This window comes from Erpetoichthys calabaricus, chromosome 4 (assembly GCF_900747795.2).
Source record: "Erpetoichthys calabaricus chromosome 4, fErpCal1.3, whole genome shotgun sequence".
Classification (NCBI taxonomy): domain Eukaryota; kingdom Metazoa; phylum Chordata; class Cladistia; order Polypteriformes; family Polypteridae; genus Erpetoichthys; species Erpetoichthys calabaricus.
In genome coordinates, this window is record NC_041397.2 from 316,145,746 (window position 1) to 316,160,346 (window position 14,601).

General features: G+C 42.1%; 2 protein-coding genes and 1 long non-coding RNA gene across 9 annotated transcripts in view; 2 read left to right on the plus strand and 1 right to left on the minus strand.

Moving 5' to 3' along the window:
• The window catches only part of LOC114641108 (CD276 antigen homolog), a 722,545-nt gene that overhangs the window by 162,682 nt on the left and 545,262 nt on the right, over window positions 1-14,601 (plus strand). The window lies entirely within an intron of this gene.
• Window positions 1-14,601, minus strand: part of LOC114641109 (CD276 antigen homolog) — a 745,815-nt gene that overhangs the window by 101,447 nt on the left and 629,767 nt on the right. The gene's annotated exons all lie outside the window — the stretch shown is intronic.
• Window positions 2,723-14,601, plus strand: part of LOC114641120 (uncharacterized) — a 31,269-nt gene continuing 19,390 nt past the window's right edge. Inside the window, exon 1 of the long non-coding RNA XR_007934723.1 lies at window positions 2,723-3,115. This is a non-coding gene — a long non-coding RNA (uncharacterized LOC114641120). The remainder of the gene's footprint in view (window positions 3,116-14,601) is intronic.

The following is a 14,601-nucleotide window of genomic DNA, read 5'->3' on the forward strand; positions in this document are numbered from 1 at the left end:
CATTGTTTATGATTAACAAAATTCATAGTTTATCTGAAATGTTCTACTTATACAGTTGATTTATTCCACTTCTGAAGGTGTACACTGTCAGTATTCTCCATTGCAATTGCCCCAGAGTGTAAGGTGTGCCAGTGCAACTGAGGGGTGGCACACGAGCTCACGTAATGGGTGACAAGGCACATCCTCACCCTGATGCCGAGGCTCTTGTCATGAATATTCCCATCTTGTGCTTTTTCTCGTTCCCGCCAGTTTACTATTATTATTGGACACGTATGTAGAGGAAATGTGTGTCTTATTTTATGTCTATGAAAGGAAGGACGGTAAAGCCTTGAATGAAACTGAGTGTTGATGCTTTGGGTAACACGACAGGTGAGGAGCAGGGAACGTTAAATGTGACAGTGACTGCGGGGGATTGTGGAACTGGAAGATGGTTTAAGAATACAGAAACGACAAAAGCTTAGTCTTTCAGTAATTCTATTTACATCAATGATTTACTCTGTTGTGCTGCAGTTTGGAAGATTACTTATTTACCACACCCCCCACCCCCATTTATGCCTTTGATAAGATGCATTCAGAAGGAAAGGATGTTGCTGACAAAATCAGGTGCTTTTTTGAAAGTTTGCCTCCAGATGTGCTTATCCAGCTGCTCCTTCTTGTCAGTACTTGAGTGATCTTTATGTTCACCTCTGGATGAATTCGCAAAGTTTCTTTACAACTTTTTTGTCTCATTAACGCAGAAGACACTGTTGATGGCGCTGAAAGACAGTTGTGATTAGTTATGCAGCACACGCTTTTACTCGCATTGCTTTTTGGAAATCAATAATACAAATCAGCTACAGATCTGGGAATCACTGAATAGTAAGAACGTTTAATGAGAGTGTCTTGCGCATATACTGGTGTAATGACCACGTCGGCTTTAGTGAAGCGTTTCTTAGCCTCTCTGATATGATCGACATGGGGTAGAGTAGATTCTGGATTGTTATAATACGTGCTACCTTACGCAAAATATGCTCATCAGTTTGTTATTGATTCTAGGTGGACACGATTCTGCACCAAGGAAAAAGGTGCCCCGTGTAAATCGTTCATAATGTCTCCAAAATATATGTTATCTTACAGACAAGTACTACATAACTGTTTTATAAAAAGTCCTTATTTTAACATATGCGAGCCCCAATTAGGATTTGAACTATAGCGTTAGCACACATTACCGCTGTAGCACAGACAACTGCTTTTACGCTTTGAGCCAAAGCAGTTCAGCAGACGAGCGAGTGACCGAAACGACTGCTGACTGCGCAGATCATAGACTAGATAGACGCCGCATTCACTGTGTTGCCCAGTCGATACGATACGTCATCGAGTCCGTCATATTGCGAGTAGCAAAAGTGCCATTTAAACTAAAACAGGTAGACGTGGAAACCGGGTTTTCTGATGAAAAAACAATAACGTTTTAAAACAGTATCGTTTACATAGCCTACAACAGATGTTGTCCTGTTCTTACGTAACACAGTACTGAAGTATTGTTTAATGCCCTAGTCACCTCACGTATAGATTACCGTAATGCTATTCTATCTGGCATCTCTTATCCGTCGCTTACAACTTCTTCAAAATTTTGCTGCCAGGATAATAACCTGCTGTTCTAAACCCAGTGAACATATTACACCTCTTCTCTCTCAACTTCACTGGCTCCCTGTTAACTACAGAATACAATACAAAATACCGCTCTTAGCATTTAAAGCTCTCCACAAACTCACTGATCTCCTCCAGACTTACACTCCCGCTTGCTCACTCAGATCCTGTAATTTGAGAGTATTCAGTCTGGCAATATGGTGCAGCCTTAGTTTGTAGAAGACACACACAACTAAAGACATGAGCATGAAATGATGGTTGTCAATTTCAAACTGTGTTTCCTCAGTGTGCTCCTTGAGAAAAAAAAACACATCATCTGAACCAATCTCAGCCCGAACAAACTGATTGATCAAAGATCCACTGACAGCTTGTCCTAATGTCGACTGTCGGATAACACGCTCAGCTACTTTGACCACCTTGACTGGACCCTCAGAAGGAATCATCAAACCTCCTTTGTTTTTTTAATGTGAGCAAGTGGTAGGTTTGATCATCTGATACCGGTACAGCATCTCTTACCAAACTAGCACGGCACACATCACAGGACAGCTTTCTCAAAATTCCGTCTAAGGGCTACCTCCCACTGCTTCCTAAGGTGGATTTCTTTGGGAAACTTTCAAAGTTTGAGAAATGTTAACAGCTAACAACAATCTACATAGTTAGTGACCAAATACGTTTAGCCAAAACGTTGTTTGGAGGCTCACTTGATCACATAAATGCATAGCTTTGTTAGCTTAGCCTGGCGTAGCTAAAGTTAAGATTATAAAACAGGATTTTCAAATGGCCAAATATTACCAAAACAATTGTTCAGCTTTACCTATGAAATGTAATCCCTGTGATCTGGTTTGGAGCGTACAGCGGTTTGTACAATCCCAAGCAGCACTTGCGTGAGGCATCTTTATCTATTACTTCACTCCACAGCAGTGCCACTCGCAAAATGGCGGAGACGTTGACGTACGTTGCTGCTGGTCATAATTCAATGTCTTAGGCGCGGATATCAATGACGTCATTACGCTAGCGTGCCTCAAAATTACGTGATGGGCGTATTTTACGCATGTGTTTAACAGATTGGGCTGCACCGTAAAGTGTGTGATGACGTAGCCTTTCAATACGTACGCGCACGCAGATCGGGCTGGCAACGGGAACCAGATAGTGACACATACCGCATGCGCTAAATGAAAAAAAACGTTAAAAACATACTTCGAAAGCTCGACGCAGTGTCGAAACCTCAGAATCGAGCGGCCCATCACTAGCCAGGGGTCGTGAGAACAAAGTGGACGCTGGGAGGCGTGGAATGTCGGGCTGCTTCGCCGGGTAGTGAGCTTCGCAGTTTCGGGCAGCGTCCTCTCTTCTCGCACTGTTTGTGACACTTCAAGTGCCCCGTCGGCTCCTGGAAGAGTGGAAATCTTTGGGAATGAGTGTAATCGGCGCCATCGAAGCACGACTCCGTTTGTAAATTGCCATGCACGACTACTCACTGTCCTTACTTAAGGTGAGTTCGGGTCACTAAAACCCCGCAACATTCAAGGTTGCTTTTGTGATGAATTATTTTAATAAGTAAATCACACGCACATAGTGCAAGGTTGTCAGGCAGAAATTTGAACGATCACATAGAAAATGTAATTTCTGTACCACAGCGGTCGTGTAGCGCCTTTCACAAGTGATCTACTACCGAGAGATGATCCAAATACATTTTAGCTGCTGTTAGTACAACTTACCTGTTGTGTTATAGCGCCTTTAAAATGTAGTTTACCCGAAACCACTCCGGTGGTGCTCAATGTAGCCTTACTTCTTAAATGTTAATGTTTTACTGTTTAATAACTTATAGAATACATTTTATTTTTTTCCCCTTGCACTCAGTCAGCGAAGCCACTGGGTAATCAGCTAGTCATTTGTATAATTTTACTTGGGTTAGAATCAAGGCTTATTGGGCTATACAGTAAATATCTTTATCTGGTTTGTACAATGCTATATACTGTATACCCTGCCGTTCTTTATTATATTCTGTAAGTGCCTTGAGCATGGGAAAGGCGCAATATAAATAAAATGTATTATTATTATAATAATGGGGTCATACTAAGTGTTTTAAGCTTAGTTCACTCCGGTAATCAGTTATCCCTCTTAATACAAATAGTCTCCGAAACACAGGTCTTTTCTTGTGCTTACTTCCTCTTTATTTTTTCTCGCGCAACCCGATGATGTCACACACTCAAATTACAATTCAACCATATATGGTCTGTCACATCCTGCTGACCATATATAACATATTGTAACATCTTTCCTTTTTTTTTTTTTTTTTCTTGCATACTAGAAACAACATAACATTACAACTTGTGCATCATAACATAACAGTGTATACTCAAAATTATACTTCAGTGTCTTAAGATCAGTCAAACATATTTAAACAAAATCTCTCAAGTGTGTTGGTCTCTTAACTATTCTGCCACTTCTAGTTATCACAACGCTGTTGCTGGTGTCTGAATGGTTTGTGCGAGTTATGCATGACTCTGGTACTGCCTTTGAATGTCCGTCATTTGGATGATTAGTTTGCTCCTGTTTGACAGTTGTGTTCTGTGTGTCTGCTCTCTGTGGTCCTCCCGGCACAGTCCTGAGATGTTTCCGATTTCTCCGAACAACAGTTCCATTTTCCAACTTGACAGTATATGATCGGTTATTGGTCATTCTTTCCACCTTTGCCGGTGTCCAATGTGCTCTACTCTTCGTGTCCAACTGAACGCTTACTTGTTCACCCTCCTTCAGAGGTCTAAGATCTTTCGCTCCTCTGTCGTAGTAGTAGGCTTGTTTGCGTTGGTTGAGTTCTACCGCATGCTCTGTGTTCACAACACCTGGCTGCAGGAGGCTGTCCCGTGTCGGCAGTAATGTCTTAGTTCTTCTGCTCATGAGTCTTTGAGCAGGACTGGCATTGAATCCCTGGGATGGAGTATTCCTGTGCTCTAGTATAGCCAGGTATGGATCCGCTTTCGCTCTCGTAGCTTTTCCCATGAGCTGTTTGGCCGTCTTAACCGCCGACTCGGCTTTGCCATTGCTTTGCGGATATGCAGGAGACGATGTCACATGCCTGAATTCCCAAGCTATGCGAAACTGTTTGAATTCCTGAGAGCTGTATTGTGGTCCGTTATCAGAGATTACTGTATCTGGGATCCCGTGTCGTGCAAAATGGGCCTTCAGCTTGTGTATCACTGTGCTTGAGCTGGTATCTGGGAGATAATCAATTTCCCAAAAGTTGGAGAAATAATCAACTGTGATGAGATATGCTCTGTTGTTGTATGAAAATAAGTCTGTCCCGACTTCGCCCATGGTCTCATCGGAATGTCATGTGCGCACATTGTCTCTTTCTGCTGACGCATATCCACAGTTCTGCAAACAGCACACTTCCCTATGTATTCTCTAATAGCAGCACTCATCCCAGGCCAATATACACAGTCTCTTGCTCTTCGTAAACAGCTTTCCATACCTAGATGTGACGCATGAATTCTCTCCATGATCTCTGTTCTCAGCTTTACTGGTATTAGAGCTCTCTCTCCTCTAAAAATCACTCCTTCTTGTTCACTAAGCTCTTCTCTTATCGAAAAGAATTGTCTTACCTCTTCTTTCACCTGAGTTTTCTCCTCTGGCCATCCCTGAGATATCACTTGCTGCAACATCTGAAATGTCTCATCCTTAGCAGTTTCTCTCTGTATCTTTTGTAGAATCCCCTCTGATATGGGTAGGTACTGCAACATGTTGATTGTCTCAATTTCTGTCTCCACTGATCCTTCTTCAGCACACTCTGGTAGGTACGCTCTGCTGAGAGTATCCGCTAGGTGCATCAGTCGACCTGGCACATAGACAACATTAATGTCATATCGTTGCAGTCTCAAAAGCATTCTCTGTAATCTCTTGGGTGCATTAAGCAATGGCTTTCTTATGATGGTTTCCAAGGGCTTGTGGTCTGAATGTACTTCTACTTTCCTGCCATAGGTGTACTGGTGAAATTTCTCCATTCCAGAAAGAATTGCTAGGCATTCTTTTTCAATTTGTGCATATCCTTTTTCTGTGGCTGAAAGGGCTCTGCTGCTATAAGCGACTGGTTGTCCTGCCTGCAAAAGTGCTGCACCCAGGCCTGTCTCAGAGGAGTCACATTGAAGAACCAGGTCATCTTCTGGATTGTAGTACTTCAAAACAGGTGCTGAGGCAATCGTTTGTTTCAATTTGTTGAATGCGTCTTCCTGTACCTCAGTCCACTCCCAAATCACGTCCTTGTGTGTCAGTTGCCTCAATGTGTCACAGGTGTCTGATAAGTGTGCGCAAAATTTGGACAAATAGTTCACCATACCTAATAATCTCTGAAGTCCCTTCACGTCTGATGGCATGGGCATCTCCAATATGGCTCTCACCTTCTCTGGATCAATCTTTAGTCCTTCGGAAGTCAGTCTGTGTCCAATGTATGGCACCTCTTTCTGTCTTAGCTTGAGTTTGTTAAAGTTTAGTTTGATGTTTCTGTCTCTACAACGGTCCAGAAGTAGTCTTAGTTTTACATCATGGTCTATCTCAGCTGCCTCATTGTTGTCGCCTTCCCCACAGACAAGGATGTCATCTGCTATTATCCGAATTCCTGGAAGCCCCTCCAATGCCTGAGTCAACCTGTGCTGGAATACTTCCGGAGCCGGGCTGATTCCCATGGGCATTCTAATCCATCTATACCTGCCACATGGTGTTGCGAAGGTAGTGAGGTAGCTTGACTCTTCTGAAAGCCTTATGTGCCAGAACCCGTCCTTCACATCACACACTGTAAAAACTCTCGCTTTGGTCAGATCGGGGAGAACATCATCTATCGTGGGCAAGGGAAAATGTTGACGTCTCAGAGCTTTGTTTAGTGGTCTTGGGTCAATACAAATTCTGAGTTTTCCAGATGCTTTCTTCACCACCACCATGCTGCTAATCCAATCCGTGCTCTTTTCCACCTGAGCTATAATGCCTCTCTCTACAAGACTTCCCAGCTCATCTTTTAGAAGCTTCATTAGTGCCACAGGAACTCTTCGCTTTGGAAGCCTCACCGATTTCACTGCAGGATCCACCTCTAGGTTATATTCTCCTTCCAAACATCCATCCCCCTCAAACACATCAGCATACTCCCTATGCATGTCGCTCTTGTCCCATGGTTCCTTTTCTCTGCGTCTTTCTGTGGTAACAATATCATCAATTGCCATAATATTTTCGTGCTGTATTCTTACCAGATCCATTGCTTGCACAGCCTTGTTTCCCAGCAGGGGCATTGACGAGGTTTCCTCCACTACAATAAACTCCAGCCGGTACAGTTTTCTGTTTCTCGGGTTTCTTATTTTTATTCTGCATTTTCCGACTGGTTTCAGGGTGCTCTTATTATACATGACCAGAATCTGTTCAGTCTTTTCCATCACTGTGTCAGGGTTTAGCAGCTGAACGGGGATTACGTTACAACTGGCTCCGCAATCTAGTTGAAATTTTACTAGTCTTTCTCCTATCAACATGGTTGCAAACAGTTGTTTGTCCTGTTTGTCCTCCCTCATTTGCGAACTAAGGCTTAGGATTTCATGAAATGGTTCCTCTTCTATTTCTGCTACACTGTGTATTTCTTTTCTCTTAATCTCTTTTGTTTTGCATGTGGCAGCAAAATGGTTCCATTTGCCACATTTTCTGCATTGCTTTCCATAAGCTGGACAACTCAGTTTTTTCCACTCATGCTGTTTTCCACAGAATTTACACTTAGATGTTAGTGTTTGTTTGGCACCCTGAACTCGTTGGAGTCTCTGTACTGTGTGCACTTCTTCAACTTTCTGTCCCTCGATGGTCATCACATTCTCTTTTGACAGTTCTGATGCTCTACAAATCCTTACGCATTTCTCAAGCGTCAGGTCTGACTCTCTTAATAGACATTCTCTCACTTGTGAGTTCAGTATGCCGCACACAATTCGGTCTCTAATCAGTGAATCTTTAGCCGAACCAAAATTGCACGTCTCCGCCAGCACTTTCAAATCAGTAATATACTTGTCAATCATTTCGCCTGAGTTCTGATTTCTGGAGAAAAATTTGTACCTTTCTGCTGTTTCGTTCGGTGCCGGATTGCAGTGGTTTCTAAACGCGGTTAACAGCCATTCCAACGTCAGTTCACCGGCAGCCGGGCGGGCAGCGCCTAGCGTCTTACTCAGTTCCCTCCCGGTTTCTCCGATTAGATATTGGAAAACTTTTACCTTCGTCTTGTCATCCGCATCTGTAAGCGATAAATCAATGTACAGGGAAAACTCCTCTTCCCATGCTTTCCAAGCTTTTGGTATGTTCATTGCATTCCAGTCAAAATTCGCTGGAGGCTTCAATCTGAAAGCACCCTCCATGCTCGGCGCGCGTTTCCCTTAATCGCTTTTTTTTTTTTCTTCTTCTTCTTCCGAAGCAATTTACCTCAGTCTTTCACTTTTCTTATTGGTACTTTACCGCTGCCACCATGTTTTAAGCTTAGTTCACTCCGGTAATCAGTTATCCCTCTTAATACAAATAGTCTCCGAAACACAGGTCTTTTCTTGTGCTTACTTCCTCTTTATTTTTTCTCGCGCAACCCGATGATGTCACACACTCAAATTACAATTCAACCATATATGGTCTGTCACATCCTGCTGACCATATATAACATATTGTAACACTAAGGACTTCTACTTTTTTGAAGTGATTACTGGTGTAGAAATTTATAAATAACTAGGCCGCATAATTATGTATTGATGGGTGAACACTTCCTGAAAGACACAGTTGTCCAAATGGGGTGGGTTTGAGGATACGACTGTAGGTGAATGAAAAGAGCGAGGGATGGGGATGGATGGCGCTGGGCGCGGAGGGCGGAACGGGGGGAGGGGGGAAGGATGCCCATTCCGCCCCTCCCCCCGCCATTCTAGTCTGCTGATTTCTTAGTCATCGTTCAGTACGTACTGCCTGCTCATGTGGCCACCCCCAACTCCTCACCTGAGTCGCTTTCGTCTGTGTACAGTCCACATGCACCTGTGAGTCACGTTGACTGTTCATTTTCCAAACACCGCCTCAGTCGCTTTCGTCTCTGCTACAGTCCACATGCACCTCTGAGCCATGTTGACTTTTTATTGTTCTTTTTGGTTCTGGCTGCTTTTCTATATATAATCCACCAAGTCACCCGACCATGGTAGTAGCGACAGGGGGTGTGTACAAAGGGCAGGGACTTAATCAGTGCGAGTGTATGACCCGCACTTACTGGGAATTCCTCGTTCGTGGGGAACAATTGCAAGCCCCGGTCTCCATCACGAATGGGGTTCAACGGCTTACCTACGCTTTTCGGCGCCGGGTAGACACACGTTGATCCATTCAGTGTAGCGCGCGTGCAGCAGCGGACATCTAAGGACATCACAGACCTGTACTTGCTCAATCTCACGTGGCTGAAAGCCACTTGTCCCTCTAAGAAGTTGGATGCCGACTGCTCGGGGGTCGCATAACTATTTAGCAGGAGGGAGTCTCATTCGTTATTGGAATTAACCAGACAAATAGCTCCACCAACTAAGAACGGTCATGCACCACCACCCACAGAATCAAGAAAGAGCTATCAATCTGTCAATCCTCTCCGTGTCCGGGCCGGGTAAGGTTTCCCGTGTTGAGTCAAGTTAAGCGAAAGGCTCCACACCTGGGGCCTCATGTATAACGCCGTGCGTAGAACTCACACTATAACATGGCGTAAGCACAAAAGCGGGATTGTGCGTACGCACAGAAAAATCCAGATGCAGGAATCTGTGCGCACGCATACTTTCACGTTCTTCCACTACATAAATCCCGATTTGCGTGAAAAGTAACGCACGTGCACGCGCCTTCTGTCCCGCCCCAACTCCTCCCAGAATTACGTCTCTTTGAATATGCAAATCAATATAAATAGCCTTCTGTGAAAAGACAATGGGAAAAGCACGGGAGAAAATATAAGAATTTCAGCGAATACCAAGTGGAGGCAAAGTGGAGTTGGTTTAAACAGTGATATAATCAACAAAAGAAAGTTGATCGAGTGACAGTGTCGGAAAAACTCGAAAGATCAAATTCACAAAGTCGCACAGTGCCTGAAATAAAAAAGAAATCACATATCAAAGTTGCCGTGAAAAGGCGAGTCGTAGCCCACCGTCTGAGTGTCATATGAAAGCGTATTAGGGTACAGACAAAAAACATAGGCACACAGTGGGAAAAAAGCACGAAATGTCAACTTTAATCTCGAAATTTCCACTTTAATCACGTAGTTTATTTTGCCATTAAAGTAGAACACCATAAACTTCATCTTAAAATCGTTTATTTTACTAGTTTCTCAAGTAGCATGTTAAATGCTTTTTTCTGTGTTTGATCTTCTATGTGCTCTATGTGTGTGAATCACTACGTGCTTCCGTTCTTTCTCTTTCTCCGACAGGACACAGAATGCATTACATACGAGATATTACAGCTCTCTGAATAATTAAAATACTGAGATGTATACGTGATATCATTTTCATGATGATAGGAATGAAAGCATGTTATTAAACATGGGAACACGGTGGCGCAGTGATTGTTCATATCTCACGCAAGAGGCTTGCTGCACCATGTGTGACCTTCGATGAAATAATTTATTACAGAAGTACTGTCTCTTTCAAACGTACTAACCTCCAATTCCTGTCCATACTTTTCTTTCTCCAATCGCCACACAATCAGCTCTGTAATAGTCGTTAAGCCATTTGTAAGCTTAGAACGCCGATTCTTCAAAACTTTTAAGGAACATTGAAATATCTTCGTAGTGCATGTTTAATTATTCTATTCGTCTATCCTTCCAGTGTCGCGTCAGCACCAGCAAGAATACAGCGCAAGGCAGGAGCTACCCTTGAACTAGCTATATGCTGCGGCACCGTGTCCTCACATGTTTAATTATTAACAATGCAGATTATTTAAATGAAGTTAAAGTTTTATCTGTATACTATAAGCAACATATTTTGCTGCATTTCATCTTAAAAATGATATTGTCATCATACATGCTTTATAAAGTAGCGCAGGTTGTGCAATATTATAACTGTAGTGCAAGTTTACAGTGAGGTGATTGAGTGCGTTTATAGTTCTTGGGATGAAACTGTTTCTGAAACGCGAGGTCCGTACAGGAAAGGGTTTGACGCTTTTTGCCGTGGTTGAGGTAGTGTGTACTTGAAACTGTATACCGATAATTCTCTTTCCGATCATCTGCTGCTGTGATTCACACTCAGATACAGTGATATAAATACTCCAAGTGGTGCAGTGAGAGTAATATGGAAAAAGATGATCCGCAGTGGCAACCCTTAACGGGAACAGCAAAAAGAAGAACAAGATGCAGTGAGCGTAACAACGCTAAAGCAGTTCTGGTATTTGGAATACTATGGCTATTCCCTGGCCCATTATATTGCAGCAGGTTAATTACAATCAGATGCATTACACTAATAAACAATATGCAGTTAATTTCAGTGTATTTATAAAGCCGCGTCAGGAATGTGGAGCTAAGAAAGAAAGGATGAGCACACAGGAACAGTAGTTTGACCATTCTGTGGACCATTATATTGTTACAGGTTAATTACAATCAGATGCATTAAATTTATGAACGATATGCGGTTAATTTCAGTGTATTTGATAAAGCCGCCGCCGTGGATGTGGATCTAAGAAAGGGTAACCACACAGGAACAGTAGCACTGCTTTGACGCTGGGTGCCGCCAGTCTGCAAAACCGGGCGGATAAATTGCGTACGCCAAGGAATGAGTTACCGTGGAAATGTGCGTGGCTTTACGCCAAGTTTAGGTTTTATACATCGCGATTTGAGCGTGGATAGGTTCGTACGCAACATTTCTGTGCGTACGCACCGTTTATACATGAGGCCCCTGGTGGTGCCCATCCATCAATTCCTTTAAGTTTCAGCTTTGCAACCATACTCTCCCCGGAACCCAAAGACTTTGGTTACCCAGTTGGCTGCCCGGCAGGTCACGGGAATAACGCCACCGGATCGCCTGTCGGCATAGTTTATGGTCAGAACTATGATGGTATGTCATCGTCTTCGAACCTCCGACTTTCGTTCTTGATTAATGAAAACATTCTTGGCAAATGCTTTCGCTCTCGCTCGATTGTTTGCGGGCGTGGCTCTGTTGTGGGTGTGCCATGGTTGGCTGCTTAGTGAATTGTTGGGGGGCGTGGCTCTGTCTTGCGTGCGCCTTGCTTGCCATGGACTTAGTGAGTTCTTAGAGTTGGTGGGCGTGGCTCTGTGAGTTGTCGTATCCCATGGTCTTAGAGTTGGTGGGCGGGGCTCTGTCTTGCGTACTCCATGGTGTCGTGCGTGCCTTAGTGAAAGAATTCAAACTTATCTATATATATAATTCAACACCACTAGTGAAATCTGTGAGAGTCTTAAAATGCTTTCAGGGGCTGAAGTACATCTGAATCTTCTGTTCTAAAATATCTGAACTGAGATACAGTATTTCTTTTGGACTTTAGCTCATGCAACCACACATATATTTGACTTGCAGAGAATAAATGCTGTTTTTAAAAGTGATTACCCAAAGGAACCTCAAAAGACAGGCAAAGCATAAAACAAGGGACTCAAGATTAACATACTTAAAATAAGATGTGAACTAAAAATTATCATGATAACCAAATACAAAATCATTACCAAACAGAACACTTTTCCTAGCATTTATTAGATGTTTGAAATGGAGAATCACTAATCTTAGACATGTCCTCCCTTATTTTTTATCCAAAATTTGGTAAGATTACTGCAGCTTTGTAATGACATCACACACCAATCACAGCAGGAACATTCGACCCACAGTGCACATATCTGCTATAAAGAATATGGCTGCACCATTGAAAGAAAATTGCAAAACAATTCCTCCTATGGAAAAAACAATTCATTGGCAATTTGAGTACAAATTATAAAAAATATAAATAGAACAAAACATATTTTTTTAAAAAAATGACAAAAAAACCAGTACAGTGACTAACAGGTTCTTGACATGTTCTTACTTTGCCTGTGCCTGAGGCATTCCAATGATTTATTCTTTTGTAAAAGCTTCAGTAAAATATTTATTCCATTTATTTCTTGGGAATCTATGAGGTGTACTAAATCTTTTAGTGAAGATTACAGATAAAATGTTTCAGCTGTACAACTTTCATTATTTTGCAAAAAAAAAATAATCATGATTCCCTTTAAGTGAACCATCTATTAATAAAACAGATATGTCTAGTCCATTTGTGACCCTCACCAGGAAAAGCGATTAAGAAAATGAGATGAGGTGAGATATTTCTGGTTCTCCTTTTACATTTTTTAGGTGATTCCTCATCCCAAACAGCTGGCGAAAGTCAGAATCCTATGTGTGAGGTTTTGGTATAATTGTGTGCTTTCACTTTGTTCACTTTTATGTTGTTATCATTGTTTCACAGAATGTGCTCTCTTTTTTTAAACTATGGAAATGATGTGATCTAATCTGGTGTTTCCCTAAGTTGAGATCAAAATGAACTGAGAAAAGAAGTATTTATTAGTCATGAACTAGGGGGCTCGTCACCCTGCTCACTTCGCTCGCCAACCCCTGGTGTTGGGAAATGACAAAGAGCGTGATGTATGAATGAGATATTGAATAGTGTGAAGGTGTAGATGATGCAAATAGAAAGCAAACAATAAAGTGTGTGGCACAGTGTAAAGGGTTATTAGAAAATTTCTTTGTACACGCCTTTTAAGTGTAAAAGGTAATTTCAGGTCAGAACATGTAAGGTCAATGAAGATGGTCATTGTCGTGATCAGAGTCAACTTTGTCAGAGCTTAGAAAGAGTTGTGTCTCTCCAGGAAGTAATGCAATGACTTGGGTTTTTATGTTTTCTACATTAATATTGTTTGGACATAATATAGCGCGTTGTGTTAAAAGGGGCATTTGGTCTAATGAGATTGCTGTTCCAAATATCTCTGTAACTAAGTTGTCGCAGATAAAGGCTTGAGGAATTGTACTAATATCTGGGTGAAGTCTATCTGTATTGGTGAGTGTACCATCTCCCAGATGTAATAACCAATTGTTATGATCTGGATCTGGACATCGCATGTTTTGTACTAACTGTATCATTTGAAAGCAATGTCAATTGTCTGCGTATTTTAAATTGCACTGAACAATAGCTGAGCGCATGGCATGTGGAACAATAGCTAAGCACTGTCTAAAATCTCCTCCTAATAAAAGTATCTTTCCTCCAAAGGGAATATTATTATTCATCAACGTTTGTAGAAGTTTATGAATGGTGTTGAGTAAGTGACTGGATGCCATTGTACATTCATCAATAATTAACAGTTTTGCAAGACGGATGTCATGTGCAGTGCCACTGTTCATGTTCATAGTGGATACCAATTTGTAGGATCTAATGCAGTTCATAAAGTTTTCACTTTCAGGTACATCGTCAGTTAGAAGGTTCTGTAGATATTCAGGATATGAATGTAAAGGAGGCAGTCTAATTTGACCCTTTTGACAACAACGTGTAAATTCATTAGTTGTATTGCCAGTTGTTTCTTCAGGGAAGTTAAGTGAATGACAATGATTGCAAATGACATTCATTAATCCCAATGAATTTTCCTGAATAGTGGACTCATTATTGAACGCGTTGTCAGCTAACTGGCGCAAGTGTTTAGCAGGTGTCTTTCGTTGATGTCCGTGACGTGTATCTTTTGCTTGTGCCGTTTGAGAGGCGCATCGTTGTATGTCCAGTATTTGGGACGTGTTGTTTGGAGCTGTAATCGATTTGCCTGTGCTGTGTGAGAAGCCCGTTGTATTCTACTGTGTGCATTGTTTGTATTTTGCCTTGCTCGTTTTTGTATGTCGGTCAGTTGAGCTTTCTCTTTTTGGAGCCTTGCCTGCTTGTTTTTCGGCATTCCAGATGCGCGGTGTAGACGTCTGCGTTTATTTATTTTGTCCCTTCGCTGCCGTTTCTGTATGTCTGAGA